The sequence below is a fragment of the Electrophorus electricus genome, unplaced genomic scaffold (genome assembly GCF_041902795.1).
Source record: "Electrophorus electricus isolate QZ-2024a unplaced genomic scaffold, ASM4190279v1 Scaffold66, whole genome shotgun sequence".
NCBI lineage: Eukaryota > Metazoa > Chordata > Actinopteri > Gymnotiformes > Gymnotidae > Electrophorus > Electrophorus electricus.
In genome coordinates, this window is record NW_027658783.1 from 172,338 (window position 1) to 185,776 (window position 13,439).

At 47.5% G+C, this 13,439-nt stretch overlaps 11 non-coding genes across 11 annotated transcripts; all 11 read left to right on the top strand.

Annotated features, from left to right (window-relative positions):
- The first annotated feature begins 834 nt into the window (after window positions 1–834).
- On the top strand, window positions 835–998 carry LOC113587417 (U1 spliceosomal RNA). The gene has a single exon (XR_003411734.3). It is a non-coding gene; the product is annotated as a U1 spliceosomal RNA (small nuclear RNA).
- A 1,041-nt stretch (window positions 999–2,039) lies between these two features.
- On the top strand, window positions 2,040–2,203 carry LOC118240492 (U1 spliceosomal RNA). The gene has a single exon (XR_004775449.2). It is a non-coding gene; the product is annotated as a U1 spliceosomal RNA (small nuclear RNA).
- A 1,039-nt stretch (window positions 2,204–3,242) lies between these two features.
- Window positions 3,243–3,406, top strand: LOC118240488 (U1 spliceosomal RNA). The gene has a single exon (XR_004775445.2). It is a non-coding gene; the product is annotated as a U1 spliceosomal RNA (small nuclear RNA).
- A 1,042-nt stretch (window positions 3,407–4,448) lies between these two features.
- On the top strand, window positions 4,449–4,612 carry LOC118240491 (U1 spliceosomal RNA). The gene has a single exon (XR_004775448.2). It is a non-coding gene; the product is annotated as a U1 spliceosomal RNA (small nuclear RNA).
- Window positions 4,613–5,656: 1,044 nt separating this feature from the next.
- On the top strand, window positions 5,657–5,820 carry LOC118240507 (U1 spliceosomal RNA). Its single transcript, XR_004775466.2, has one exon. It is a non-coding gene; the product is annotated as a U1 spliceosomal RNA (small nuclear RNA).
- Window positions 5,821–6,861: 1,041 nt separating this feature from the next.
- On the top strand, window positions 6,862–7,025 carry LOC118240490 (U1 spliceosomal RNA). The gene has a single exon (XR_004775447.2). It is a non-coding gene; the product is annotated as a U1 spliceosomal RNA (small nuclear RNA).
- A 1,041-nt stretch (window positions 7,026–8,066) lies between these two features.
- Window positions 8,067–8,230, top strand: LOC118240505 (U1 spliceosomal RNA). Its single transcript, XR_004775464.2, has one exon. It is a non-coding gene; the product is annotated as a U1 spliceosomal RNA (small nuclear RNA).
- A 1,044-nt stretch (window positions 8,231–9,274) lies between these two features.
- On the top strand, window positions 9,275–9,438 carry LOC118240487 (U1 spliceosomal RNA). The gene has a single exon (XR_004775444.2). It is a non-coding gene; the product is annotated as a U1 spliceosomal RNA (small nuclear RNA).
- Window positions 9,439–10,480: 1,042 nt separating this feature from the next.
- Window positions 10,481–10,644, top strand: LOC118240504 (U1 spliceosomal RNA). Its single transcript, XR_004775463.2, has one exon. It is a non-coding gene; the product is annotated as a U1 spliceosomal RNA (small nuclear RNA).
- A 1,044-nt stretch (window positions 10,645–11,688) lies between these two features.
- LOC118240503 (U1 spliceosomal RNA) lies at window positions 11,689–11,852 on the top strand. Its single transcript, XR_004775462.2, has one exon. It is a non-coding gene; the product is annotated as a U1 spliceosomal RNA (small nuclear RNA).
- Window positions 11,853–12,896: 1,044 nt separating this feature from the next.
- LOC118240502 (U1 spliceosomal RNA) lies at window positions 12,897–13,060 on the top strand. The gene has a single exon (XR_004775461.2). It is a non-coding gene; the product is annotated as a U1 spliceosomal RNA (small nuclear RNA).
- Window positions 13,061–13,439: the final 379 nt, after the last annotated feature.

Consider the following 13,439-nt stretch of genomic DNA (forward strand, 5'->3'; position numbering starts at 1 on the left):
CCGATCTATGCCCATAAATGCACGAGAGGAAGGCTGTGACGTAGCCATACCACAACCTCTGTGTTTTTATGGACCGTTTTTGGGACAGGTTCTCTGTGAGGGGGAAAAAAGGCAAACAATAACAACATAAGAATGAAACTTGACACCGTCCCACTTGCACTCTTATGCACCAATGCCCCCCAGCGGGCCAGCGGGCGGACCCAAACTGGCATACTTAAATAAATTACTTGATAACATCAGATATTCTCAAAGCACAGTACATTTATCAACAGAACATTTCATAGGACTAATACAAGTACCTGCTTATCAATTTTCAGCTGTCTACATGCATCCGATTGCCAAAAATTTCACGCTGAAGACACCATGCTTTTCGGGTAAAATGTCCACAAAAACATGCCTGCCCTCTAAAATGTTCTTCAGGTATAAGTTCAGATTTTGTCACAGAAAATTAAATGACCATCAGAACAACTGCGTGACACATTTAAATGGTATACAGAGTGTTAGTAAAGTTCTTTAATTGTGTTCTCACTTCTTTGCGTGAAGACAAACATTTTTCTTTTGGTTTGGTTCCTTTGTAACAAACCCAAACTACGCAAGCCTTCGGTGAACTGAAAACGCTACTGAGATAAAAGTGTTCCTGAATAGACCATTAGACCGCCCTTTTCTATCTTATATTGATTTTTATTGGTCATTTCACGCCCTTGTCTTGCAGTGACAGCAATTCTCTGTCACTCCAGGGGTGATGATATTACTGCCTGCTACAGTTTCCCATGGTTTGTTTTTTAATGGAATGTTTTTGGAAGAATGAAAACACTGCGTGACTTACTTACTTAAATACTTACCTGGCAGGGGTGAGACCATGATCAGAAAGGTGGTTCGCCCAATGCGAGGCTCAGTCATTGCACTTGGGCTGTGCTGACCTTTGCGAATTCCCCAAATGCGGGAATCTCGTCTGCATAATTTCTGGTAGTGGGGGACTGCGTTCGCGCTCTCCCCTGAGGTGCTTTGTTGAAAGAGAGGTACGCATAAAAGGACGGTGGCTTGAGCAGTTTCTCTGTTGCAGAGAAACAACTGCATAGTTCAGTAATACCTTTGTCTGGACGGTGGCGGCGGTGGTACAGCGCGACGTCTCGTTTTGTTTGGCTGGGTGTCGCGGACGTCCGCGGCGAACGACAAAGTGGCTGGCACCTCATCAACTGGTAGCTTTTGAGGAATGAGTCCTACTTTGTGACCAGTGTGCTTATAATCATTCATTGAAAAAAAGTGCTGTGATTTGTACTGACGCATTTTGATGTAGCATGTAAGAGCTCCGTTAGCGACACCCTCTTTTGACACGTTTTTGATTTGTTACCAAATTCTAAATTCTGTCCCTAAACCTAGCTCAGAGGAAAAAGCCTTCAAGCAACTGCCAATTGGAGAGTGTGTTTTAATTCCACAAATGAGGTGCTTGTCTTGTTTTGGATTGCCTTTCGTTATGGGTTTGGACCAGAGGTTTAAAGCTAGGGTTAGGGTTAGGGTTTGATGTAAAAATGATCAAGGTTTTTTTGCCAGAGACGGGCAGACTGTTTTTCCACCATGAGTGGGTGTCGTTGCCTTCCTGGAAAAGACATAAAACTGTAGAATACTGCTAAAGCACTGCGCACCCACTGTGATTTTCCACAGGGAACTAATGGACATCGCACTGGGCAAACAGACCGGTTTCCATTTGTTGTTTAAATACAGAAATCGTGAAAAATTCACGTAGGCTCTCTCCACACGTAGGTATCGGTCCGTGATCGGGTGAACGATGCTTGCCGGTAGTGGATCAATTCATATCCAGTGGGGATGGTAGAGGGTGCTACACATAGGGATTTTTGACCAGAATTTCCTTCAGCCCCTTCCCTTACCTTTGATCAAGTCCATTGCCCTGCAATCCCGCCCCCTAACTCTCCCTTCCTTCCTGCTTGTCATGGTCTACCCCGCCCCCTGATCTTTATCCTTATCCTTTTCCTGTGTTCTGCAGTGGGGAGAGGGTCCCTCTACATCTGCTTTCCCAAAGCATACTTACCTGGCAGGGGTGAGACCCTGATCAGGAAGGTGGTTCGCCCAAGGCAAGGCTCAGTCATTGCACTTGGGCTGTGCTGACCCTTGCGAATTCCCCAAATGCGGGAATCTCGACTGCATAATTTCTGGTAGTGGGGGACTGCGTTCGCGCTCTCCCCTGAGGTGCTTTGTTGAAAGAGAGGTACGCATAAAAGGACGGTGGCTTGAGCAGTTTCTCTGTTGCAGAGAAACAACTGCATAGTTCAGTAATACCTTTGTCTGGACGGTGGCGGCGGTGGTACAGCGCGACGTCTCGTTTTGTTTGGCTGGGTGTCGCGGACGTCCGCGGCGAATGACAAAGTGGCTGGCACCTCATCAACTGGTAGCTTTTGAGGAATGAGTCCTACTTTGTGACCAGTGTGCTTATAATCATTCATTGAAAAAAAGTGCTGTGATTTGTACTGACGCATTTTGATGTAGCATGTAAGAGCTCCGTTAGCGACACCCTCTTTTGACACGTTTTTGATTTGTTACCAAATTCTAAATTCTGTCCCTAAACCTAGCTCAGAGGAAAAAGCCTTCAAGCAACTGCCAATTGGAGAGTGTGTTTTAATTCCACAAATGAGGTGCTTGTCTTGTTTTGGATTGCCTTTCGTTATGGGTTTGGACCAGAGGTTTAAAGCTAGGGTTAGGGTTAGGGTTTGATGTAAAAATGATCAAGGTTTTTTTGCCAGAGAGGGGCAGACTGTTTTTCCACCATGAGTGGGTGTCGTTGCCTTCCTGGAAAAGACATAAAACTAGAATACTGCTAAAGCACTGCGCACCCACTGTGATTTTCCACAGGGAACTAATGGACATCGCACTGGGCAAACAGACCGGTTTCCATTTGTTGTTTAAATACAGAAATCGTGAAAAATTCACGTAGGCTCTCTCCACACGTAGGTATCGGTCCGTGATCGGGTGAACGATGCTTGCCGGTAGTGGATCAATTCATATCCAGTGGGGATGGTAGAGGGTGCTACACATAGGGATTTTTGACCAGAATTTCCTTCAGCCCCTTCCCTTACCTTTGATCAAGTCCATTGCCCTGCAATCCCGCCCCCTAACTCTCCCTTCCTTCCTGCTTGTCATGGTCTACCCCGCCCCCTGCTCTTTATCCTTATCCTTTTCCTGTGTTCTGCAGTGGGGAGAGGGTCCCTCTACATCTGCTTTCCCAAAGCATACTTACCTGGCAGGGGTGAGACCCTGATCAGGAAAGTGGGTCGCTCAAAGCGAGGCTCAGTCATTGCACTTGGGCTGTGCTGACCCTTGCGAATTCCCCAAATGCGGGAATCTCGACTGTATAATTTCTGGTAGTTGGGGACTGCGTTCGCGCTCTCCCCTGAGGTGCTTTGTTGAAAGAGAGGTACGCATAAAAGGACGGTGGCTTGAGCAGTTTCTCTGTTGCAGAGAAACAACTGCATAGTTCAGTAATACCTTTGTCTGGACGGTGGCGGCGGTGGTACAGCGCGACGTCTTGTTTTGTTTGGCTGGGTGTCGCGGACGTCCACGGCGAACGACAAAGTGGCTGGCACCTCATCAACTGGTAGCTTTTGAGGAATGAGTCCTACTTTGTGACCAGTGTGCTTATAATCATTCATTGAAAAAAAGTGCTGTGATTTGTACTGACGCATTTTGATGTAGCATGTAAGAGCTCCGTTAGCGACACCCTCTTTTGACACGTTGTTTTTGATTTGTTACCAAATTCTAAATTCTGTCCCTAAACCTAGCTCAGAGGAAAAAGCCTTCAAGCAACTGCCAATTGGAGAGTGTGTTTTAATTCCACAAATGAGGTGCTTGTCTTGTTTTGGATTGCCTTTCGTTATGGGTTTGGACCAGAGGTTTAAAGCTAGGGTTAGGGTTAGGGTTTGATGTAAAAATGATCAAGGTTTTTTTGCCAGAGAGGGGCAGACTGTTTTTTCACCATGAGTGGGTGTCGTTGCCTTCCTGGAAAAGACATAAAACTGTAGAATACTGCTAAAGCACTGCACACCCACTGTGATTTTCAACAGGGAACTAATGGACATCGCACTAGGCAAACAGACCGGTTTCCATTTGTTGTTTAAATACAGAAATCGTGAAAAATTCACGTAGGCTCTCTCCACACGTAGGTATCGGTCCGTGATCGGGTGAACGATGCTTGCCGGTAGTGGATCAATTCATATCCAGTGGGGATGGTAGAGGGTGCTACACAGGGATTTTTGACCAGAATTTCCTTCAGCCCCTTCCCTTACCTTTGATCAAGTCCATTGCCCTGCAATCCCGCCCCCTAACTCTCCCTTCCTTCCTGCTTGTCATGGTCTACCTCGCCCCCTGATCTTTATCCTTATCCTTTTCCTGTGTTCTGCAGTGGGGAGAGGGTCCCTCTACATCTGCTTTCCCAAAGCATACTTACCTGGCAGGGGTGAGACCATGATCAGGAAGGTGGTTCGCCCAAGGCGAGGCTCAGTCATTGCACTTGGGCTGTGCTGACCCTTGCGAATTCCCCAAATGCGGGAATCTCAACTGCATAATTTCTGGTAGTGGGGGACTGCGTTCGCGCTCTCCCCTGAGGTGCTTTGTTGAAAGAGAGGTACGCATAAAAGGACGGTGGCTTGAGCAGTTTCTCTGTTGCAGAGAAACAACTGCATAGTTCATTAATACCTTTGTCTGGACGGTGGCGGCGGTGGTACAGCGCGACGTCTCGTTTTGTTTGGCTGGGTGTCGCGGACGTCCGCGGCGAACGACAAAGTGGCTGGCACCTCATCAACTGGTAGCTTTTGAGGAATGAGTCCTACTTTGTGACCAGTGTGCTTATAATCATTCATTGAAAAAAAGTGCTGTGATTTGTACTGACGCATTTTGATGTAGCATGTAAGAGCTCCGTTAGCGACACCCTCTTTTGACACGTTGTTTTTGATTTGTTACCAAATTCTAAATTCTGTCCCTAAACCTAGCTCAGAGGAAAAAGCCTTCAAGCAACTGCCAATTGGAGAGTGTGTTTTAATTCCACAAATGAGGTGCTTGTCTTGTTTTGGATTGCCTTTCGTTATGGGTTTGGACCAGAGGTTTAAAGCTAGGGTTAGGGTTAGGGTTTGATGTAAAAATGATCAAGGTTTTTTTGCCAGAGACGGGCAGACTGTTTTTCCACCATGAGTGGGTGTCGTTGCCTTCCTGGAAAAGACATAAAACTGTAGAATACTGCTAAAGCACTGCGCACCCACTGTGATTTTCCACAGGGAACTAATGGACATCGCACTGGGCAAACAGACCGGTTTCCATTTGTTGTTTAAATACAGAAATCGTGAAAAATTCACGTAGGCTCTCTCCACACGTAGGTATCGGTCCGTGATCGGGTGAACGATGCTTGCCGGTAGTGGATCAATTCATATCCAGTGGGGATGGTAGAGGGTGCTACACATAGGGATTTTTGACCAGAATTTCCTTCAGCCCCTTCCCTTACCTTTGATCAAGTCCATTGCCCTGCAATCCCGCCCCCTAACTCTCCCTTCCTTCCTGCTTGTCATGGTCTACCCCGCCCCCTGATCTTTATCCTTATCCTTTTCCTGTGTTCTGCAGTGGGGAGAGGGTCCCTCTACATCTGCTTTCCCAAAGCATACTTACCTGGCAGGGGTGAGACCCTGATCAGGAAGGTGGTTCGCCCAAGGCGAGGTTCAGTCATTGCACTTGGGCTGTGGTGACCCTTGCGAATTCCCCAAATGCGGGAATCTCGACTGCATAATTTCTGGTAGTGGGGGACTGCGTTCGCGCTCTCCCCTGAGGTGCTTTGTTGAAAGAGAGGTACGCATAAAAGGACGGTGGCTTGAGCAGTTTCTCTGTTGCAGAGAAACAACTGCATAGTTCAGTAATACCTTTGTCTGGACGGTGGCGGCGGTGGTACAGCGCGACGTCTCGTTTTGTTTGGCTGGGTGTCGCGGACGTCCGCGGCGAACGACAAAGTGGCTGGCACCTCATCAACTGGTAGCTTTTGAGGAATGAGTCCTACTTTGTGACCAGTGTGCTTATAATCATTCATTGAAAAAAAGTGCTGTGATTTGTACTGACGCATTTTGATGTAGCATGTAAGAGCTCCGTTAGCGACACCCTCTTTTGACACGTTTTTGATTTGTTACCAAATTCTAAATTCTGTCCCTAAACCTAGCTCAGAGGAAAAAGCCTTCAAGCAACTGCCAATTGGAGAGTGTGTTTTAATTCCACAAATGAGGTGCTTGTCTTGTTTTGGATTGCCTTTCGTTATGGGTTTGGACCAGAGGTTTAAAGCTAGGGTTAGGGTTAGGGTTTGATGTAAAAATGATCAAGGTTTTTTTGCCAGAGAGGGGCAGACTGTTTTTCCACCATGAGTGGGTGTCGTTGCCTTCCTGGAAAAGACATAAAACTGTAGAATACTGCTAAAGCACTGCGCACCCACTGTGATTTTCCACAGGGAACTAATGGACATCGCACTGGGCAAACAGACCGGTTTCCATTTGTTGTTTAAATACAGAAATCGTGAAAAATTCACGTAGGCTCTCTCCACACGTAGGTATCGGTCCGTGATCGGGTGAATGATGCTTGCCGGTAGTGGATCAATTCATATCCAGTGGGGATGGTAGAGGTTGCTACACATAGGGATTTTTGACCAGAATTTCCTTCAGCCCCTTCCCTTACCTTTGATCAAGTCCATTGCCCTGCAATCCCGCCCCCTAACTCTCCCTTCCTTCCTGCTTGTCATGGTCTACCCCGCCCCCTGATCTTTATCCTTATCCTTTTCCTGTGTTCTGCAGTGGGGAGAGGGTCCCTCTACATCTGCTTTCCCAAAGCATACTTACCTGGCAGGGGTGAGACCCTGATCAGGAAGGTGGTTCGCCCAAGGCGAGGTTCAGTCATTGCACTTGGGCTGTGCTGACCCTTGCGAATTCCCCAAATGCGGGAATCTCGACTGCATAATTTCTGGTAGTGGGGGACTGCGTTCGCGCTCTCCCCTGAGGTGCTTTGTTGAAAGAGAGGTACGCATAAAAGGACGGTGGCTTGAGCAGTTTCTCTGTTGCAGAGAAACAACTGCATAGTTCAGTAATACCTTTGTCTGGACGGTGGCGGCGGTGGTACAGCGCGACGTCTCGTTTTGTTTGGCTGGGTGTCGCGGACGTCTGCGGCGAACGACAAAGTGGCTGGCACCTCATCAACTGGTAGCTTTTGAGGAATGAGTCCTACTTTGTGACCAGTGTGCTTATAATCATTCATTGAAAAAAAGTGCTGTGATTTGTACTGACGCATTTTGATGTAGCATGTAAGAGCTCCGTTAGCGACACCCTCTTTTGACACGTTTTTGATTTGTTACCAAATTCTAAATTCTGTCCCTAAACCTAGCTCAGAGGAAAAAGCCTTCAAGCAACTGCCAATTGGAGAGTGTGTTTTAATTCCACAAATGAGGTGCTTGTCTTGTTTTGGATTGCCTTTCGTTATGGGTTTGGACCAGAGGTTTAAAGCTAGGGTTAGGGTTAGGGTTTGATGTAAAAATGATCAAGGTTTTTTTGCCAGAGACGGGCAGACTGTTTTTCCACCATGAGTGGGTGTCGTTGCCTTCCTGGAAAAGACATAAAACTGTAGAATACTGCTAAAGCACTGCGCACCCACTGTGATTTTCCACAGGGAACTAATGGACATCGCACTGGGCAAACAGACCGGTTTCCATTTGTTGTTTAAATACAGAAATCGTGAAAAATTCACGTAGGCTCTCTCCACACGTAGGTATCGGTCCGTGATCGGGTGAACGATGCTTGCCGGTAGTGGATCAATTCATATCCAGTGGGGATGGTAGAGGGTGCTACACATAGGGATTTTTGACCAGAATTTCCTTCAGCCCCTTCCCTTACCTTTGATCAAGTCCATTGCCCTGCAATCCCGCCCCCTAACTCTCCCTTCCTTCCTGCTTGTCATGGTCTACCCCGCCCCCTGATCTTTATCCTTATCCTTTTCCTGTGTTCTGCAGTGGGGAGAGGGTCCCTCTACATCTGCTTTCCCAAAGCATACTTACCTGGCAGGGGTGAGACCATGATCAGTAAGGTGGTTCGCCTAAGGCGAGGCTCAGTCATTGCACTTGGGCTGTGCTGACCCTTGCGAATTCCCCAAATGCGGGAATCTCGACTGCATAATTTCTGGTAGTGGGGGACTGCGTTCGCGCTCTCCCCTGAGGTGCTTTGTTGAAAGAGAGGTACGCATAAAAGGACGGTGGCTTGAGCAGTTTCTCTGTTGCAGAGAAACAACTGTATAGTTCAGTAATACCTTTGTCTGGACGGTGGCGGCGGTGGTACAGCGCGACGTCTCGTTTTGTTTGGCTGGGTGTCGCGGACGTCCGCGGCGAACGACAAAGTGGCTGGCACCTCATCAACTGGTAGCTTTTGAGGAATGAGTCCTACTTTGTGACCAGTGTGCTTATAATCATTCATTGAAAAAAAGTGCTGTGATTTGTACTGACGCATTTTGATGTAGCATGTAAGAGCTCCGTTAGCGACACCCTCTTTTGACACGTTGTTTTTGATTTGTTACCAAATTCTAAATTCTGTCCCTAAACCTAGCTCAGAGGAAAAAGCCTTCAAGCAACTGCCAATTGGAGAGTGTGTTTTAATTCCACAAATGAGGTGCTTGTCTTGTTTTGGATTGCCTTTCGTTATGGGTTTGGACCAGAGGTTTAAAGCTAGGGTTAGGGTTAGGGTTTGATGTAAAAATGATCAAGGTTTTTTTGCCAGAGAGGGGCAGACTGTTTTTCCACCATGAGTGGGTGTCGTTGCCTTCCTAGAAAAGACATAAAACTGTAGAATACTGCTAAAGCACTGCGCACCCACTGTGATTTTCCACAGGGAACTAATGGACATCGCACTGGGCAAACAGACCGGTTTCCATTTGTTGTTTAAATACAGAAATCGTGAAAAATTCACGTAGGCTCTCTCCACACGTAGGTATCGGTCCGTGATCGGGTGAACGATGCTTGCCGGTAGTGGATCAATTCATATCCAGTGGGGATGGTAGAGTGTGCTACACATAGGGATTTTTGACCAGAATTTCCTTCAGCCCCTTCCCTTACCTTTGATCAAGTCCATTGCCCTGCAATCCCGCCCCCTAACTCTCCCTTCCTTCCTGCTTGTCATGGTCTACCTCGCCCCCTGATCTTTATCCTTATCCTTTTCCTGTGTTCTGCAGTGGGGAGAGGGTCCCTCTACATCTGCTTTCCCAAAGCATACTTACCTGGCAGGGGTGAGACCATGATCCGGAAGGTGGTTCGCCCAAGGTGAGGCTCAGTCATTGCACTTGGGCTGTGCTGACCCTTGCGAATTCCCCAAATGCGGGAATCTCGACTGCATAATTTCTGGTAGTGGGGGACTTCGTTCGCGCTCTCCCCTGAGGTGCTTTGTTGAAAGAGAGGTACGCATAAAAGGACGGTGGCTTGAGCAGTTTCTCTGTTGCAGAGAAACAACTGCATAGTTCAGTAATACCTTTGTCTGGACGGTGGCGGCGGTGGTACAGCGCGACGTCTCGTTTTGTTTGGCTGGGTGTCGCGGACGTCCGTGGCGAACGACAAAGTGGCTGGCACCTCATCAACTGGTAGCTTTTGAGGAATGAGTCCTACTTTGTGACCAGTGTGCTTATAATCATTCATTGAAAAAAAGTGCTGTGATTTGTACTGACGCATTTTGATGTAGCATGTAAGAGCTCCGTTAGCGACACCCTCTTTTGACACGTTGTTTTTGATTTGTTACCAAATTCTAAATTCTGTCCCTAAACCTAGCTCAGAGGAAAAAGCCTTCAAGCAACTGCCAATTGGAGAGTGTGTTTTAATTCCACAAATGAGGTGCTTGTCTTGTTTTGGATTGCCTTTCGTTATGGGTTTGGACCAGAGGTTTAAAGCTAGGGTTAGGGTTAGGGTTTGATGTAAAAATGATCAAGGTTTTTTTGCCAGAGAGGGGCAGACTGTTTTTTCACCATGAGTGGGTGTCGTTGCCTTCCTGGAAAAGACATAAAACTGTAGAATACTGCTAAAGCACTGCGCACCCACTGTGATTTTCAACAGGGAACTAATGGACATCGCACTAGGCAAACAGACCGGTTTCCATTTGTTGTTTAAATACAGAAATCGTGAAAAATTCACGTAGGCTCTCTCCACACGTAGGTATCGGTCCGTGATCGGGTGAACGATGCTTGCCGGTAGTGGATCAATTCATATCCAGTGGGGATGGTAGAGGGTGCTACACAGGGATTTTTGACCAGAATTTCCTTCAGCCCCTTCCCTTACCTTTGATAAAGTCCATTGCCCTGCAATCCCGCCCCCTAACTCTCCCTTCCTTCCTGCTTGTCATGGTCTACCTCGCCCCCTGATCTTTATCCTTATCCTTTTCCTGTGTTCTGCAGTGGGGAGAGGGTCCCTCTACATCTGCTTTCCCAAAGCATACTTACCTGGCAGGGGTGAGACCATGATCAGGAAGGTGGTTCGCCCAAGGCGAGGCTCAGTCATTGCACTTGGGCTGTGCTGACCCTTGCGAATTCCCCAAATGCGGGAATCTCGACTGCATAATTTCTGGTAGTGGGGGACTGCGTTCGCGCTCTCCCCTGAGGTGCTTTGTTGAAAGAGAGGTATGCAAAAAAGGACGGTGGCTTGAGCAGTTTCTCTGTTGCAGAGAAACAACTGCATAGTTCAGTAATACCTTTGTCTGGACGGTGGCGGCGGTGGTACAGCGCGACGTCTCGTTTTGTTTGGCTGGGTGTCGTGGACTTCCGCGGCGAACGACAAAGTGGCTGGCACCTCATCAACTGGTAGCTTTGGAGGAATGAGTCCTACTTTGTGACCAGTGTGCTTATAATCATTCATTGAAAAAAAGTGCTGTGATTTGTACTGACGCATTTTGATGTAGCATGTAAGAGCTCCGTTAGCGACACCCTCTTTTGACACGTTGTTTTTGATTTGTTACCAAATTCTAAATTCTGTCCCTAAACCTAGCTCAGAGGAAAAAGCCTTCAAGCAACTGCCAATTGGAGAGTGTGTTTTAATTCCACAAATGAGGTGCTTGTCTTGTTTTGGATTGCCTTTCGTTATGGGTTTGGACCAGAGGTTTAAAGCTAGGGTTACGGTTAGGGTTTGATGTAAAAATGATCAAGGTTTTTTTGCCAGAGAGGGGCAGACTGTTTTTCCACCATGAGTGGGTGTCGTTGCCTTCCTGGAAAAGACATAAAACTGTAGAATACTGCTAAAGCACTGCGCACCCACTGTGATTTTCCACAGGGAACTAATGGACATCGCACTGGGCAAACAGACCGGTTTCCATTTGTTGTTTAAATACAGAAATCGTGAAAAATTCACGTAGGCTCTCTCCACACGTAGGTATCGGTCCGTGATCGGGTGAACGATGCTTGCCGGTAGTGGATCAATTCATATCCAGTGGGGATGGTAGAGGGTGCTACACATAGGGATTTTTGACCAGAATTTCCTTCAGCCCCTTCCCTTACCTTTGATCAAGTCCATTGCCCTGCAATCCCGCCCCCTAACTCTCCCTTCCTTCCTGCTTGTCATGGTCTACCCCGCCCCCTGATCTTTATCCTTATCCTTTTCCTGTGTTCTGCAGTGGGGAGAGGGTCCCTCTACATCTGCTTTCCCAAAGCATACTTACCTGGCAGGGGTGAGACCACGATCAGGAAGGTGGTTCGCCCAAGGCGAGGCTCAGTCATTGCACTTGGGCTGTGCTGACCCTTGCGAATTCCCCAAATGCGGGAATCTCGACTGCATAATTTCTGGTAGTGGGGGACTGCGTTCGCGCTCTCCCCTGAGGTGCTTTGTTGAAAGAGAGGTACGCATAAAAGGACGGTGGCTTGAGCAGTTTCTCTGTTGCAGAGAAACAACTGCATAGTTCAGTAATACCTTTGTCTGGACGGTGGCGGCGGTGGTACAGCGCGACGTCTCGTTTTGTTTGGCTGGGTGTCGTGGACTTCCGCGGCGAACGACAAAGTGGCTGGCACCTCATCAACTGGTAGCTTTGGAGGAATGAGTCCTACTTTGTGACCAGTGTGCTTATAATCATTCATTGAAAAAAAGTGCTGTGATTTGTACTGACGCATTTTGATGTAGCATGTAAGAGCTCCGTTAGCGACACCCTCTTTTGACACGTTGTTTTTGATTTGTTACCAAATTCTAAATTCTGTCCCTAAACCTAGCTCAGAGGAAAAAGCCTTCAAGCAACTGCCAATTGGAGAGTGTGTTTTAATTCCACAAATGAGGTGCTTGTCTTGTTTTGGATTGCCTTTCGTTATGGGTTTGGACCAGAGGTTTAAAGCTAGGGTTACGGTTAGGGTTTGATGTAAAAATGATCAAGGTTTTTTTGCCAGAGAGGGGCAGACTGTTTTTCCACCATGAGTGGGTGTCGTTGCCTTCCTGGAAAAGACATAAAACTGTAGAATACTGCTAAAGCACTGCGCACCCACTGTGATTTTCCACAGGGAACTAATGGACATCGCACTGGGCAAACAGACCGGTTTCCATTTGTTGTTTAAATACAGAAATCGTGAAAAATTCACGTAGGCTCTCTCCACACGTAGGTATCGGTCCGTGATCGGGTGAACGATGCTTGCCGGTAGTGGATCAATTCATATCCAGTGGGGATGGTAGAGGGTGCTACACATAGGGATTTTTGACCAGAATTTCCTTCAGCCCCTTCCCTTACCTTTGATCAAGTCCATTGCCCTGCAATCCCGCCCCCTAACTCTCCCTTCCTTCCTGCTTGTCATGGTCTACCCCGCCCCCTGCTCTTTATCCTTATCCTTTTCCTGTGTTCTGCAGTGGGGAGAGGGTCCCTCTACATCTGCTTTCCCAAAGCATAATTACCTGGCAGGGGTGAGACCACGATCAGGAAGGTGGTTCGCCCAAGACGAGGCTCAGTCATTGCACTTGGGATGTGCTGACCCTTGCGAATTCCCCAAATGCGGGAATCTCGACTGCATAATTTCTGGTAGTGGGGGACTGCGTTCGCGCTCTCCCCTGAGGTGCTTTGTTGAAAGAGAGGTACGCATAAAAGGACGGTGGCTTGAGCAGTTTCTCTGTTGCAGAGAAACAACTGCATAGTTCAGTAATACCTTTGTCTGGACGGTGGCGGCGGTGGTACAGCGCGACGTCTCGTTTTGTTTGGCTGGGTGTCGCGGACGTCCGCGGCGAACGACAAAGTGGCTGGCACCTCATCAACTGGTAGCTTTTGAGGAATGAGTCCTACTTTGTGACCAGTGTGCTTATAATCATTCAATGAAAAAAAGTGCTGTGATTTGTACTGACGCATTTTGATGTAGCATGTAAGAGCTCCGTTAGCGACACCCTCTTTTGACACGTTGTTTTTGATTTGTTACCAAATTCTAAATTCTGTCCCTAA